The sequence below is a fragment of the Microcaecilia unicolor genome, chromosome 3, assembly GCF_901765095.1.
Source record: "Microcaecilia unicolor chromosome 3, aMicUni1.1, whole genome shotgun sequence".
Taxonomy (NCBI): domain Eukaryota; kingdom Metazoa; phylum Chordata; class Amphibia; order Gymnophiona; family Siphonopidae; genus Microcaecilia; species Microcaecilia unicolor.
In genome coordinates, this window is record NC_044033.1 from 467182531 (window position 1) to 467197151 (window position 14621).

General features: G+C 40.7%; 1 protein-coding gene across 1 annotated transcript in view; it reads left to right on the forward strand.

The window, feature by feature from the left end:
• The first annotated feature begins 3834 nt into the window (after nt 1–3834).
• PHF3 (PHD finger protein 3) overlaps nt 3835–14621 on the forward strand; it is a 264231-nt gene continuing 253444 nt past the window's right edge. Inside the window, 1 exon segment of the mRNA XM_030199001.1 lies at nt 3835–3942. The gene's annotated coding sequence lies outside the window, so the exon portion shown is untranslated.

Below are 14621 nucleotides of genomic sequence, written 5' to 3' on the forward strand. Positions count from 1 at the left end.
AGATTCCTAAATGTATTGGTTAAGATTGGACGGGACTGGGAAGTTATCAGATGATGGTCAGAGAGGGGAAGAGTTGAGGCACAGAAACTGGAGAGTGAGCAGTTTGAGGAGAGGATAAGATCAAGACAGTGGCCATTCTGGTGAGTGGGGGCAGTGGAGCACAGTTGAAGATTGAAAGAGGATGTTAAAGCAAGAAACTGCGAAGCATAAGAGTCAGATTATTAGCATGAATGTTAAAATCCCCAAGAGTGAGCGAAGGAGATGAAGGTTCAAGAAAGAAGGAAAGCCAAGCATCAAAGTCAGTGAGAAAGGAAGAAAGGGACTTATCATGGGGTCGATAAATGACTGCTACTAGGAGAGACAGAGGAGCAAATAGACGGATGGAAAGGACTTCGAAGGAAGAAAAACAGTGAGACAGAGGTAGAAGAAGAGGTTGAAATCTACAAGAGGGTGAAATTAGTAGCCCAACACCACCTCCGCGGCCAACCGGGCGAGGAGTATGGGAGAAAAGATAACCTCCATGGCATAGGGCCGCAACTGAAGCAGAGTCTTCAGGGTAAAGCCAAGTTTCAGTTAGGGCAAGCAGATGGAGAGTACGAGAGATAAAGAGGTCATGGATGTAGGAAAGTTTGTTACAGACAGAGTGGGCATTCCACAGAGCGCAAGAGAAAGGCAGGGAAGGAGGGGGGAGGTGAAATTTGTATTTAGTTGGCTTAAGTTTTTAATCAGAGCAGCTTAATTTCATGCTCTACCTATAACCTATTCTGACCCCTAGTCTGCCCTTAACTACATCTCCAAGTCTATGCAAATGTTTTATGAATAAAATTATTCATAGAACCGGCACGAATAAAAAAACCCCAAAAACCTCACGGTGAATTATTTAATGTTTACCGCTTTGGTGGCAAGCCTAATACTGTGCAACAAGTCCTAGGAGTCCTTGCTTCAATAATTCAGCGCCACTATACTTGCTTGTGGCCCCGAAGCTCACACAGATAAATATACGGTCCAGCAACATCAGAAGTCATCATCACTTGATCTACAGGCGCATGGGTCTAGCCAAGGAGGTTTAATAGACAGGAGATGAAGTGATGTCAGAACACTGAAACCAATTAGGTTAGTTTAAGTTTCCCCTTCCCAGCGCAGCTGTCATCCCCGTTCTTTCAAAACAAAGCAAGCAAACCTATGAGCTGCTGCATCCACCTTGTCGTTCTCCATTGTTCGTAGCATTTTTATTTAATCTCACTTCTATTTTTATTTAGATTTTGCTCACACCTTTTTCAGCAGTAGCTCACTTATCAAACATGCCAGCTTGTGCAGCATACGGATGTACATAGAAGAGGTATAATAACGGCATAACTTTTCATAGGTAGAGTAGCAATTTGCTATAAATCTTAATCAGTGGTCAGCTGGAGGGGCTGGTTACAGGGACACCCTAGCATGTGTTATATTTGTGCACAGACTTTTTTCATAATGTTATGAGAATCAGGTGCTCAACATTCAGGGTTTCTATCTAGGACTCTTTAGCCTGGAGAAAAGGCGGCTGAGGGGTGATATGATAGAGGTGTACAAAATAATGAGTGGGGTAGAGCAGACAGATGTGAAGCGCTTTCTAACAATAATAGAACCAGGGAACACAAGATGAAATTAGAATGTGGTAGGTTTAAAACAAATTGGAGAAAGTTTTTCTTTACTCAGCGCGTGGTTAGACTCTGGAACTCATTGCCGCAGAAGGTAGTGACGGCAGCTGGCCTTGCTGAGTTTAAAGGGGGTCTGGACAGATTCCTGAAGGAAAAGTCCATTGATCGTTATTAAATTTGGGGGTTTTGCCAGGTTCTTGGGGCCTGGATTGGCCTCTGTCGGAGATGGAGTGCTGGGCTTGATGGACCTTTGGCTTTTTCCCAGTGTGGCAGTGCTTATGTACTTATCTATTTATTTATTTATTTATGACATTCATATCCCACATTTAACATGTATTAGGTTGAAACCAGGGCGCATTCGAAAGCTTTTTTTTTTTCTGTGCCTAGATCAAAAGAGAAGGATGGTTTGTAGGAACTTGCTCCTTGTTTTGAAGAATGCAGTGGTATATTAGAAAAAATGCACTTAATATAGTTTATTACTATTATTTACTACTGGTTGATATACAGCAGAAGTTAACCAAGTTAACTTCATGCTTTGTAATATAATTTTTAATAGCATTTTCTCAGTTATTACCCAAATACAAATATTTATAATGTTAATTATACGACCGTGTCTGCCTCTTATGGTAGTTAGGATAACCTGGTCCTGGAGTTACCCAAGGCAGTCAGGTTGGTCAGGATATTGACAATGAATATTCATAAGAGAGATTTGTATACAGTGAAGGCAGTGCTTGTTGTGAAATGCTTTTAGTCATAGTGATCTGTACATCTGTTGTGTTATTTTGGCGGGTGGAAACAGTCAGGTGGGCTTATAGGTAGGGAGGGGAGTACAGGAGGGGTGGGGTATGGTCTTTGTAAAAGTTGTTATTGTGCCATGTTGGATGGTTTACTGATTATTTTCTTGTTCTGTATGAAGTTTATCAACCAACATGTTTTGCTTTTAATGAAGATGATTAAAACATAAAAAACAAGTTTTGGATGTTACTGAATTCTATTATTCTGTCTCACTGTATTTCCAGTTTTGGCACATTATAAGCCATCACAAGAACAAAATATAAGAAAACCAATGGACTGCATTAGGGGCTCATAGCCCATTTAGTTATGTTTCAACAAATGAATCTGTTTGACAGAAAATATTTGTATTATTTTGACTTATAAACCACTTGTCTCTGAAACATGCTCAAACAACAGAATAATCCATTTGTGTATCTAAAAGGTAAACTTCTACAAAACAGATTATGTGATTCCATGTGCCCCAATAAAAGGAGAGTTTAATTCTACTTCCATTTAATTTCAATATATTCCATCTTTATAACACCAGGCTTCCCAAGGCAGATTACAACATTTAAGATGAACCCATCAGGAAACAGGATGTCCTCACTGAAATTTGGCCATTATTTATTTAGTTTGTAGTGTAGAAAAATGAGCACAAACTACAGAGTTTAAAATTGTTTCTTTTTTTTTCTCTTGAAAATTTTTTATTAATTTATAATGATACAGGGATATGAAATGGAAAATACAAGGAGTCATATCAATATATAAGTAACAGAGGAGGGAAAGGTAGGGAGGTAGGAGGGGAAGTTAGGGGAAAGCAAGTTATAAATATATTCAAAACAGAACCTGCAATTTACACTCAAATACTAAGGAGAACTCTTGTTTAAAGAAAGATATGTTTTTAAAGGCAGTCACACTTTGTCAAAATTGTTGTTTTCTACCAGATATAATATTTGTTAAAGCTGTTTTACTGATATTCAATTGCTATTTCATGATATTTATATGTACATATGAGAAGCTTTCAAATAAATTAAAAGGCTGTCCAATAAGTAACAAAACAAAATCCTTTTGTCCTCCACCTTTTAAGGCACTGTCTATCCAAGTGAAACAGCTTTAGACTTGCTACAGATGGATCAACAATAAAAAAAACGACAATGTGGATGTAGCAACTCATAGGATTGCTTGCTGTGTTTTGAGTGAACGAGGATGACGGCTGCGTTGGGAAGGGGAAACTTAGCTTGCCCAAATTGGCTTCCTTGCATACAGTGAACTAGATAAGCTCACTTTCACTCCAGTTTATTAAACCTCCCTGGGTCTACTGACCTTCATGTGCAGCGAGCGCTGCACGTGGAGGTCGCTACACGCATGCGCCAGTAGATCAGGTGACTTGTTCTGACGCTACTAGCCCGTGCCGTGTATGCGTCAGTAGGTGCGAGCCTCGCTGCAGGAGCCCGATCAGAGAGTAAGTGCGGCTGCGCTGAATTACTGAAGGGAGGAAGAAGTGGTACTTGGACGTCATGGAGAAGCCTAGGTAGGTAGGTGATCACCGAAAGGTTCGTACATTCCCACGGGAACCCTACAGAAAATATTTTCATCTCCGTGGGATTCCTGCAAACCCCATTCCCGTGCAGCTCTTTACTTCTAATTCGTTTTTGAGATCGCCCGCTGCTGCAGGCCCGGCCCCTCGACTTTTCTTCTCCGACGTCCCGCCTTGCCGGAAACAGGACGTTGCGTCAGAGGAGGGCGGTACGGTACGCTTGAGAGAGAGAGGAGAGAGAGAGAAGTTGTCATAGGGAACGGGCCACCGGAGAAGGAAAGCTACGGGATTGGTGGACAATCTCTGGTATGAGTTTGGGGGTGGGGGTGTGTTTGAGGGAGAAGTGCCTGATCGCTACCAGGGAGGCAGGGGGAGATGCTATACAGAGGAGAGTGGAAGAGAGAGGGAGAGATAGCAGACCACGGGGAGGGGAGACTGGTCCCCCTGTTCCCGAATACGTGTGAGGGCAGCCTAATGCGTGTGACTTGGTATCTTTGCGTTTCTGATTTTTAAAGCGGTTATTTAGTTATACTATGTACGTTAAAATTCAGGGTTGAAGATTATTTAATTTTTTATGATGTTGCCATATGCCATTTTTTTCTCTCAGAATACTTTAAGTAAAAAACAAAAAACCTGCACTTGAAAAATTAGTTTTGCACATTCCTAGAACCAGTTAAGGTGTATTTACATGCATGTGTAAGAAAACATAAGAGCCTAAGCATTGCCATACTGGGACAGACTGAAGATCCATCGTCCAGCATCCTTTTTCCAACAGTGGCTAATCCAAGCCACAAGTAGCAAGATTCCATTCTACTAATCACCAAGGATAAGCAGTGATTTTCCCCAGGGCTACCTTAAGGCTTCTTTTGCAAAGTGGCGCTACTGATGTGTTCTGAATGCGAAGAAGCCTGTGGGAATTGAATGGGCTTTTTTTGCATCCAGCGCACTGCTAATTGGTAGTGCCACTTTGTAAAAGGAGCCCTTAACAACAGTTTATGGACATTTTTTCCTCCAGGAATTTGTCCAAACCTTTTTTTAACCCAGTTGTGTTAACTGCATTCTTTGGCAAGGTGTTGCAAAACTTAATTACTACTACTACTACTACTACTTAACATTTCTAGAGCGCTACTAGGGTTACGCAGCGCTGTACAATTTAACAAAGAGAGACAGTCCCTGCTCAAAGAGCTTACAATCTAATAGACAAGTGAACGGTCGGTCCGATAGGGGCAGTCAAATTGGGGCAGTCTGGATTCACTGAACGGTAAGGGTTAGGTGCCGAACGCAGCATTGAAGAGGTGGGCTTTAAGCAAAGACTTGAAGACGGGCAGGAGGGGGCTTGGCGTAAGGGTTCAGGAAGGTTGTTCCAAGCATAGGGTGAGGTGAGGCAGAATGAGCGGAGCCTGGAGTTGGCGGTGGTGGAGAAGGGTACTGAGAGGAGGGGATTTATCCTGTGAACGGAGGTTACGGGCGGGAACGTAAGGGGAGATGAGGGTAGAGAGGTAGTGAGGGGCAGCAGACTGAGTGCATTTGTAGGTAAGAAGGAGAAGCTTGAATTGAATGCGGTATCTGATCGGAAGCCAGTGAAGTGACCTGAGGAGAGGGGTGATATGAGTATATCGGTTTCTGGCGGAATATGAGACGTGCAGCAGAGTTCTGAACAGACTGAAGGGGGGATAGATGGCTAAGTGGGAGGCCGGTGAGGAGTAAGTTGCAGTAGTCCAGGCGAGAGGTAATGAGAGCGTGGACGAGAGTTCGGGTGGTGTGTTCAGAGAGGAAAGGGCGAATTTTGCTGATGTTAAAGAGGAAGAAGCGACCGGTCTTGGCTATCTGCTGGATATGCGCAGAGAAGGAGAGAGAGGAGTCAAAGATGACTCCGAGGTTGCGGGCAGATGAGACGGGGAGGATGAGGGTGTTATCAACTGAGATAGAAAGTGGAGGAAGAGGAGAAGTGGGTTTTGGTGGAAAGACGATAAGCTCGGTCTTGGACATGTTCAGTTTCAGGTGGCGGTTGGACATCCAGGCAGCAATGTTGGATAAGCAGGCCGATACCTTTGCCTGGGTCTCCGCGGTGATGTCTGGTGTGGAGAGATACAGTTGGGTGTCATCAGCATAGAGATGATACTGGAAACCATGAGATGAGATCAGGGAGCCCAGGAGAATGAAAAAATATTGACTATGATTTGTTTTGTGTTCAATGTTCATTGCATGTCTTTTATGCTTTTGTGTTTTTTAAAGTAATAATGTGTTTTCCTTTCCCACTCTATCGTATCTCCCCCATAGTTATTTCTTCTACTCCAAGCTGAAGAGCTCTTAATCTCTATAACTTTCTCAAGAACATTATTCTATCCTGTTAATAATTTTAGTAGCCCTTCTCTGTAACATTGGAATAAGCAGTATAAAATGTTTTGAACATTTTTGGGATCTTGACGGGTATTTGTGACCTGGATTGGCCACTGTTGGAAACAGGATGCTGGGCTCGATGGACCTTTGGTCTTTCCCAGTATGGCAATACTTATGTACTTATGTGTTAAAATGGACTTTTTCAAGCTTGCTGTAGGAAAACACCTTGGAGATGTTATGTCTCAGTAATTTTTCATGCGTGACAAGAGGACATGGTGCCAATGTTTTGTAATTTTGTGATTGGATGGTTATGTTTGCATTATAATATTTCAATATAATAATTTTGAAGGAAAATGTATGATAACTAGGGCTGCATTTTGATTACCCCCAGGGTCTAATATCTCTTCTTCCTCCCTCCCCCCTCACTCCTGGGGTCCAATAGCTCTCTTCTCTCCCATCTGTCCCTGTCCCCCCCCCCCCCCAGACCCAAATCTCTCTCCTGTCTCCTATCCACTCCACTCACGAGGTCCAGTATCTCTCTCTATGTCCTTATCACCCTCACTGCCCCATGTAATTTTTCTCTCTCTCCCCCACGTCTATTCTCTTTCCATCCTTCTCTTCCATTGGCCAGAATTTCTCCCTTCCCTTCACCCCCCCAGTTCCATTCTCTCTCTCTCCTATCCTTTCCCTCCCACTGACCAGCATCTTGCCATCGTTCTGGGCCTTTGACCTCTCCCGATTCACAGTGCAGCATCTCTCTCCCTGCCTTGCCTGCAATTCAGTAACTCCCTCCTCTTCTCCCCTCACCCCGGTGTACCTTAAACCATCAAAACAGCCTCAAGACAAAATAGCCCTGACAAAAAAAAACTAACAAAAAAGGCCCCCGACATAGTGTATGACAAAACAGCCCGCCCACATAATGGCCCCTGACATAATAGCCTCCAACAAAATGGCCCAACATATTAGCTCCCCCCCCCCCCCCCCAACAAAATGGCCCACTTACCTATTTTTTATCTGTTTTTACTGCTATTTTTCACTCATGCGCTGTTTTTTGGTGCCGAACATACACCACATATAAGGGGTGGGATGCCAGAGAAGGAAAGGGGAATGAGGTGGATTCTGATAGCTTTTCTGTCCACTTTCTCTGCTCATATTGCCGTTTTCATTGAGCCTCTTGTGAGTCTGGTTCGGAACTCTGCAGCTCAATGGTATGGTAGTGCAGTCAGTAGAGCAATGCATTGCTTTGTATGCAAACAATGTGTTGCAATATAAAGCAGAGCTGAATAATTTACTTCCTGCTTTCTTGGGCATCTTAGATATGTTTAGGGTGGTATTGGGATATAAACTGAAACTGGCAAAATCCAAGATTATGCCCAGAGGAGGGGGGATTTATGGTTATTGAAGGCCCAATTAGTGTGTCTGTTTCAGTGGAATAATAAGGCGGTGTGCTATCTTGACGTCTTGCTATTGGTGCAATTGAGTGAACTACTTCAGCTTAACTATCATCCATTGATGAAGAGATTGTAGAGAGAGGAGAGTACACAGTTATGTTTGCACCTCAGTTGGTTAGGTTGAGTGAATGCAGTTCTGATAGTTTGGCTGTCTAGGGTATTATACATCTTTAATGTGCTTCTGGTTTGGGCTCCTGAATCATTTTTTTTCATGCATTGGATAGATGTATGATCCAGTTTTATGGGGGAGCCAGAAGCCTTGGTTTTGATTGATGGTGCTCTGCAACAACTGAAGTGAGTATATGTGTGGTAGGGGAGGGAGGTCAGTCCTTCTGACTTTTGTAGGCAATATTAGGTATTGCTGTAGAATCTACAGTTGCATTGGAATAAGTCTAGTATATTTCAATATTGGGTGGATATTGAGAAGAGTAGGCTACTTAGAGGAGTGGAGATCCCCTTTGGGGCTGGTGGAAGTTACATAAGAGTTTTGGGGTAGAGGCTGAGCTTATTCTGAGAACACATGGAATTTTGGCTGATTGACTTCTCTGTAATATTCAATCCGTTCAGAGCTCTAGTAAACGATTTTTTTTTCTAGTATACTTTTTATTTTTGTGATGGGTTATTTTGTATGAGGGGCCATTTTGTCAAGGGCTATTTTGTTAGGGGCTGATTTGTCAAGGGCTATTTTGTTACAAGGCTTTTTTGTCAGGGCTATTATGATGGAGATTGGAACAATAGGTGATTAAATTTGCAGATGTCACAAAACCATTCAAAGTTGTGAAGCACACGTGGGCTGTGAAAAATTGCAGGCATACCTTAGGAAACTAAAGACTGGGCATCCAAATGGCAGATGAAATTTAATGTGGACAAATGCAAAGTGATGCACATTGGGAAGAATAATCCAAATGATAGTTACTGATGCTAAGATCCACCTTAGGAGTCGGTACCCAAGAAAAAGATCTAGGTGTCATTATAGATAATATACTGAAATCTTCTGTCCAGTGTATGACGGTGGCCAAAAAAGCAAACAATGGTACGAATTATTAGAAACTATTCTATTCCAGCTTTTCTATCTCACTAATTTCCCTCAAGGAATCATAGTGGATTACAGTGGATAATCAGAACACAAATACAATGAATCAAAATATTTCTGAAATAAAAACGTTTTCAAAGACGTCCTGAATAGATAATAGACTGAAATATCCCGAAGTTGGATACGGATGGAATTCTATAATTTAACAGCAAAATAGCTAAAAGAACAATCCATATAACATTTATAATGAATCTTGTTTACTGAAGGAAGAGCTAAGTTTAAAGAGTGCTGTCTACGAGTAGGCCGACTTAATGATATATACTGTACTAAATTAATGTGGTCTGATGGACTACAACCATAAAAAATCTTATGGACTAAACAAATCGTCTTAAAGTTCACTCTTGCAGCAATAGGCAACCAATGAAGATCCCTAAACAGTGGTGTCACATGTTCAAATTTCTTATGACCAAAAATTAATCTCACAGCACAGTTCTGCAATAATTGAAGTATTTTTAAAAGAACATAATTTGATGGCAACATACAAAGAACTGTAATAGTCCAGATGTGGCAAAACTATAGCTTGCACTAGCAATCAAAACTGTATTGGGGGAAAAAAAAAGATCTTATACCTCTAAGCTGTCATAATTTAGCAAACACCCCTTTGCACAAATTATTAACTGGATGTTTCATAGATAGATGTATATCCAAAATAAAACCTAATACTCTAGATGATTTGTCAAAGGACACTAGTTCCACTGTTTTAAGGACTAGATTTTGTGGAACTCTAGTTACTGATGTGTCAACTTAGAGCAGCTTGGTCTTAGCTGTTTTTAGTTTTAATAAATTTGAAGATGCCCAGTAGTGGGTCTTTGAAATACATTCAGAAACTAAAATACCTATCCTTTGGCAAAGGTAATAAGATAAAGATTTCATGAGCATAAGAGGCAACATAAAATAGTGAAGAGTTTATGATTTCCCTGGGTAATTTTCTAAAGATGTTAAACAGCGCCGTTGACAAAGGTGAGCCATGAGGTACACCAAAAATGGAACACCAAGCAACCAAAAATTTCCTATTCTTCCTAATACTGTATTGCCTGTTGCTAAGAAAGGCCTTGAACCATTTCAAGACATTTCTAGCCAATTCCAAATTACTCAGCCTGTTTAGCAATAATGCACGATCAACAGTGTCGAAAGCACCTAAAACATCAATTTCATAAGGACAGGTGGAATATTTTGACATAAGGGGTCTTTTACTAAAGATTAGCTTAAGTTATCTGCAGCAGGGCCTATTTTATTCCTATGGGCCTTGCTGCAGATAATTCGAGCTAATCTTTATTAAAAGACCCCGTTAATAAGGTCGTAATTTTAGTAAACAGTGTCACCAATAGAGATTTAGGGGTATGTTACTAAGTACGTTAGCGTTTTAATGCACCTGTAAATTAAGGCGCGTTAAATGCTAATGCACCTATACATTTTTATGGACGCGTTAGCATTTAACACGCGTACACCATTTACGTGCGTTAAAAAAAGCTAACATGCCCATAGCGCAGCTTAGTAAACCAAGCCCTTAGTATTGTTCATGGTTCTGAATCCATATTGAAACTCATGGAGACATTAATGTGAGTCTAAATAGGACAGTAACTGTGATGCAACTATAGGTTCTATTAATTTAGTGAGCCAAGGATACTAGCAATAGGGCGAAAATTAGATGCTTCAGTTAAGTCTGAACCATCTGATTTCAGAATTGGAGTTAGAACTATTTTCCCAAGTTCTTCAGGAAATTACCTTCCCTAAGTAATGCATTTATGATTATTTATTTATTTGCAACATTTATATCCCACATTATCCCAAACAAGTTTGAGTTCAGTGTGGCTTACAGTAAACAGTATGGGATACATAAGAAAGTAATTTGTTGTAAGAATCCAATTTTACAATACTGTATCATAAACATACGGGATAACTATGGGTGTTAACATTTAGAAATCTGTTATGAATGAGAAATTGTACATGAAGCAAAGAGAAAGTTAATGGTATATAGAGTAATAACCAATTACTATTACTACTACTACTACTTAACATTTATAAAGCGCTACCAGGGTTACGCAGCACTGTACAATTTAACACAGAGGACAGTCCCTGCTCGAAGGAGGACAAAACAGTGCAGTCAATCAAATTGGGGCAGTCTAGATTTCCTGAAAAGATGTATAATGGTTAGGTGCCAAAAGCAACATTGACGAGGTGGGTTTTGAGCAAGGATTTGAAGATGGGCAGGTAATAATTAATTTGTTTGAGATACGGTTGTTCTTTGTGAGGGTTTGTTTGAATAGGAACAATTTGAAGATTTTGCGGAATCTAGTATATTCCTGTATATTATTTTGGGTGGTAAGGAGTTACACCATTTGGTTCCTAGGTAAGTGAAGTCTGCAAAGTGGACAGTTTTGTAGATCACTTTTTTGCAATTTGGGAGGTGTAATCTGAGATAGTTTCTTGCCTCACATTTAGTGTTTCTTTGAGGTAAGTTGAATTGAGTTGGAATGGTCCTTAGTAAGTAGGAAGGACAATAATCATGAAAACAAAACTTACCAACTGGCTTTCTTAAAAGGGAATTTACCTCATCAGATTTAACTTTACCAAAATCAGACCAAACTAAATCAGCTTTAATACCAAGTTCCTGCTGATTGGCTATATCACGTGGACTCAAATAATAGTCAGGGCCCAATTTTAATAAAGCAGATCTTATGTTTTCGATCTTGTTTCGAAAATGAATAGCTGATTCTTCCATAGTAGGTTGTAATTCCTCAGATATTTGAGTAATTAATGAAGAGTTTGTCAATGATCTGAAGGTTTTGAATAAAACCTTACTAATTGTCCAGTTCCTATTCATTTCTGATAATAGACCTTCTTAGTTTGTCACTGCAGACTTTTATAGGAACTGATCATCTTTCTCCATTCCAGTTTCTGATCTATGCCGATCTTTTAATATTTCATTGAACCATGGAGATTTTTGCTTTGAGGATTTCCCTTCATCTTTTCTTTGTGAAATTGATCCAAAGCTTTATTTATAACAGTCCCAATTTCTTAGCATCTGAGATGAATCGGCAAAGGTGGAACCTAGATGTTTTGTTAGGACCAAAAACTATTGATATCAATCCTCCTCCTAGGATTAAAATTAGACTTTTCCTTAATAATATTTAAGTTTGTCCTATCCTATATAATAAAACGCACCTCCAACATTCTGAAGCTGACTGCATGGCTGAGGCATTCCTGCTCTCTGTATCCATCTCCTGAATTGACATCACATACTTCGGGGTTCGTCACAAGCAGAAGTGACCAACCACACAAGGTTTCTCGGCTTCAGAATGTTGGAGGTGCATTCTGTTAAATAGGATTGGTCAGTTCCTTGAAGCACAGCCAGAGCTCAGCGTCCTGCACAGTAACGCTCAGACACCAGAGAGAGAGGGAGGGGGGGAGGTATCTCTGTCACACACACAGTCTCTCTCTCACAGTCAATGTCTTTCTCTCACTCTACACACTATCTCTCACACACTCTATGTCTCACACTGTATCACATTCACTCTCTGTGTCACACAGTCACTCACACATTCTCTTGGTCTCGTACACTCAGTCTCACAGAGAGTCTGTGTCTCACACACACTCTTTCTCTTGCACACACTATCTGTGTGAAACACACTTTCTCTCTCTCTCACACTGTCTCACATACACACTTGCACACACTCTCATTCTCACACACACTCTCTCACAGACACATTCGCACCCATACTCACTCTCTCTCTCTCACACACACACACACTCTCGCACATTCACTCTCTCTCTCTCACACACAGTCACTCTCACATACACTCTCTCAAACATACACACTCCGAGGAAAACCTTGCTAGCGCCTGTTTCATTTGTGTCAGAAACGGGCCTTGTTTACTAGTAATTACATAATAGATATAAAGTAAAATTAGCCATATAATAGACCGTTCAACTGCAGTCCAACGTATTGGAGATGCTGAAAACTCCTGATTTAAACTACAGGAAGCTATTAGGTTAAGAGAGTGACCCTTTTTATAGGTAATGTTTTTAGTCTTGTACTGAAAATATAATCTATAAATTTACACTCTATCAGATCTTGCTTGTTTTCCACGTGTAAATTCAAATCTCCTGCCAGAATAACATTTGAAAAGGAGGAAGAATATTTTGCAATTCGGTGGGTTTCCGCTTTAGACCAAAAACCACGTGGCTGATAAACTAGAATAATCCCAATCGAGCACTCCAGTGCATTGTCTGAAAGCTTAATCTCTAAGTCTGGTTTCATTATCTCTCTATATAAAAAGCAACACCAACGTTCTATGAAGCCTCCAGCTGGAAGTGTGAAGGGGGCGAGATATCCGGTTTCCCTATGAGTGTCTGCCCCGCCCTCTCTGTAACACAGTCAGTGAAGGAAAACAGCAGAGCACGAAATCAAATCGCTGGCTCTGTAACAGTGAAGGACTCAGAGGGGGGAGGGGAGAGAGGCCAGAGGGCAGGGACACACACACTCCCATATGCACACAGAAGAAAACATTGCTAGCCCCCGTTTCATTTGCATCAGAAACGGGGCTTTTTTACTAGTAACTTTTATAAATTTTAAATGAAAAAAACTTTATAAACAATACCCAAACCTTCCCCTTTTTTCTGCATCCCAGGAGCATGCAATGTTTTATAGCCAGGAGGACCCAAATTAACCAAAAAAAGGTCTATCTGTGTCTTGCAGTCATGTTTCAGTAATTAACGCCATTCCAACATCAAGATCTTCAATTATGTCCCTCAATATCAGAGGAAAAAAGGGTAGAAAATAAGTCCACAAATATTATAATGACTCTGATTTGCTCCATGGTGCGACCACATCTTGCGTATTGTGTGCAATTCTGGTTGCCATATCTTAAAAGATATAACAGAATTAGAAAAGATTCAAACAAGGACAACCAAAATGATTAAGTGGATATAACTCCTCTCATATGAGGAAAGGCTAAAGAGGTTAGGGCTCTTCAGCTTGGAAAACAGACAGCTGAGGGGGGGGGGGGGGTATGATAGAGATCTACAAAGTACGTAGTGGTGTAGAACACATAAACATAAATTGATATATTTTTTAAAATTACTCTTTCAAAAAGTAAAATGACTAGGAAGTTATGTGGTACTACTTTTAAAACAAACAGGAGAAAATATTTTTTTCACTCAAAGAATAGTTAAACTCTGAAACTCATCTCTTCTTTTCTGAGCTCATTACCAAAACCCTTATTCACATTCTTTATCACCTCTCGCTTAGACTACTGCAACTTGCTTTTCACAGGTCTCCCACTAAGCCATCTCTCTCCCCTTCAGTCTGTTCAAAACTCTACTATATGACTTATATTCTGCCAGTGTCACTATGCTCATATTAGCCCTCTCCTCAAGTCACTTCATTGGCTCCCTATACGTTTCCGCATACGGTTTAAATTCCGCTTATTGACTTACAAGTGCATTCACTGTGCAGCTCCTCAGTACTTATCCACTCATCTCTCCCTATACTTCTCCCCAGGAACTCTGTTAATCGGGTAAATCTCTCTTACCTGTACCTTTCTCTTCCACTGCGAACTCCAGATTCCATTCCTTTTATCTTGTTGCACCATATGCCTGGAATAGACTTCCTGAATCAGTACATGAAGCTCCATCTCTGGCCATCTTCAAATCTAGGCTTAAAGCCCATCTTTTTGAGGCTGCTTTTAACTCCTGTTCACTTGCTCAGTACCCATGTCTGTTTTATAATTCCCACCTTGAGTAATTCCGTTATTTATCCTATTTGTCTTGATTAGATTGTAAGCTCT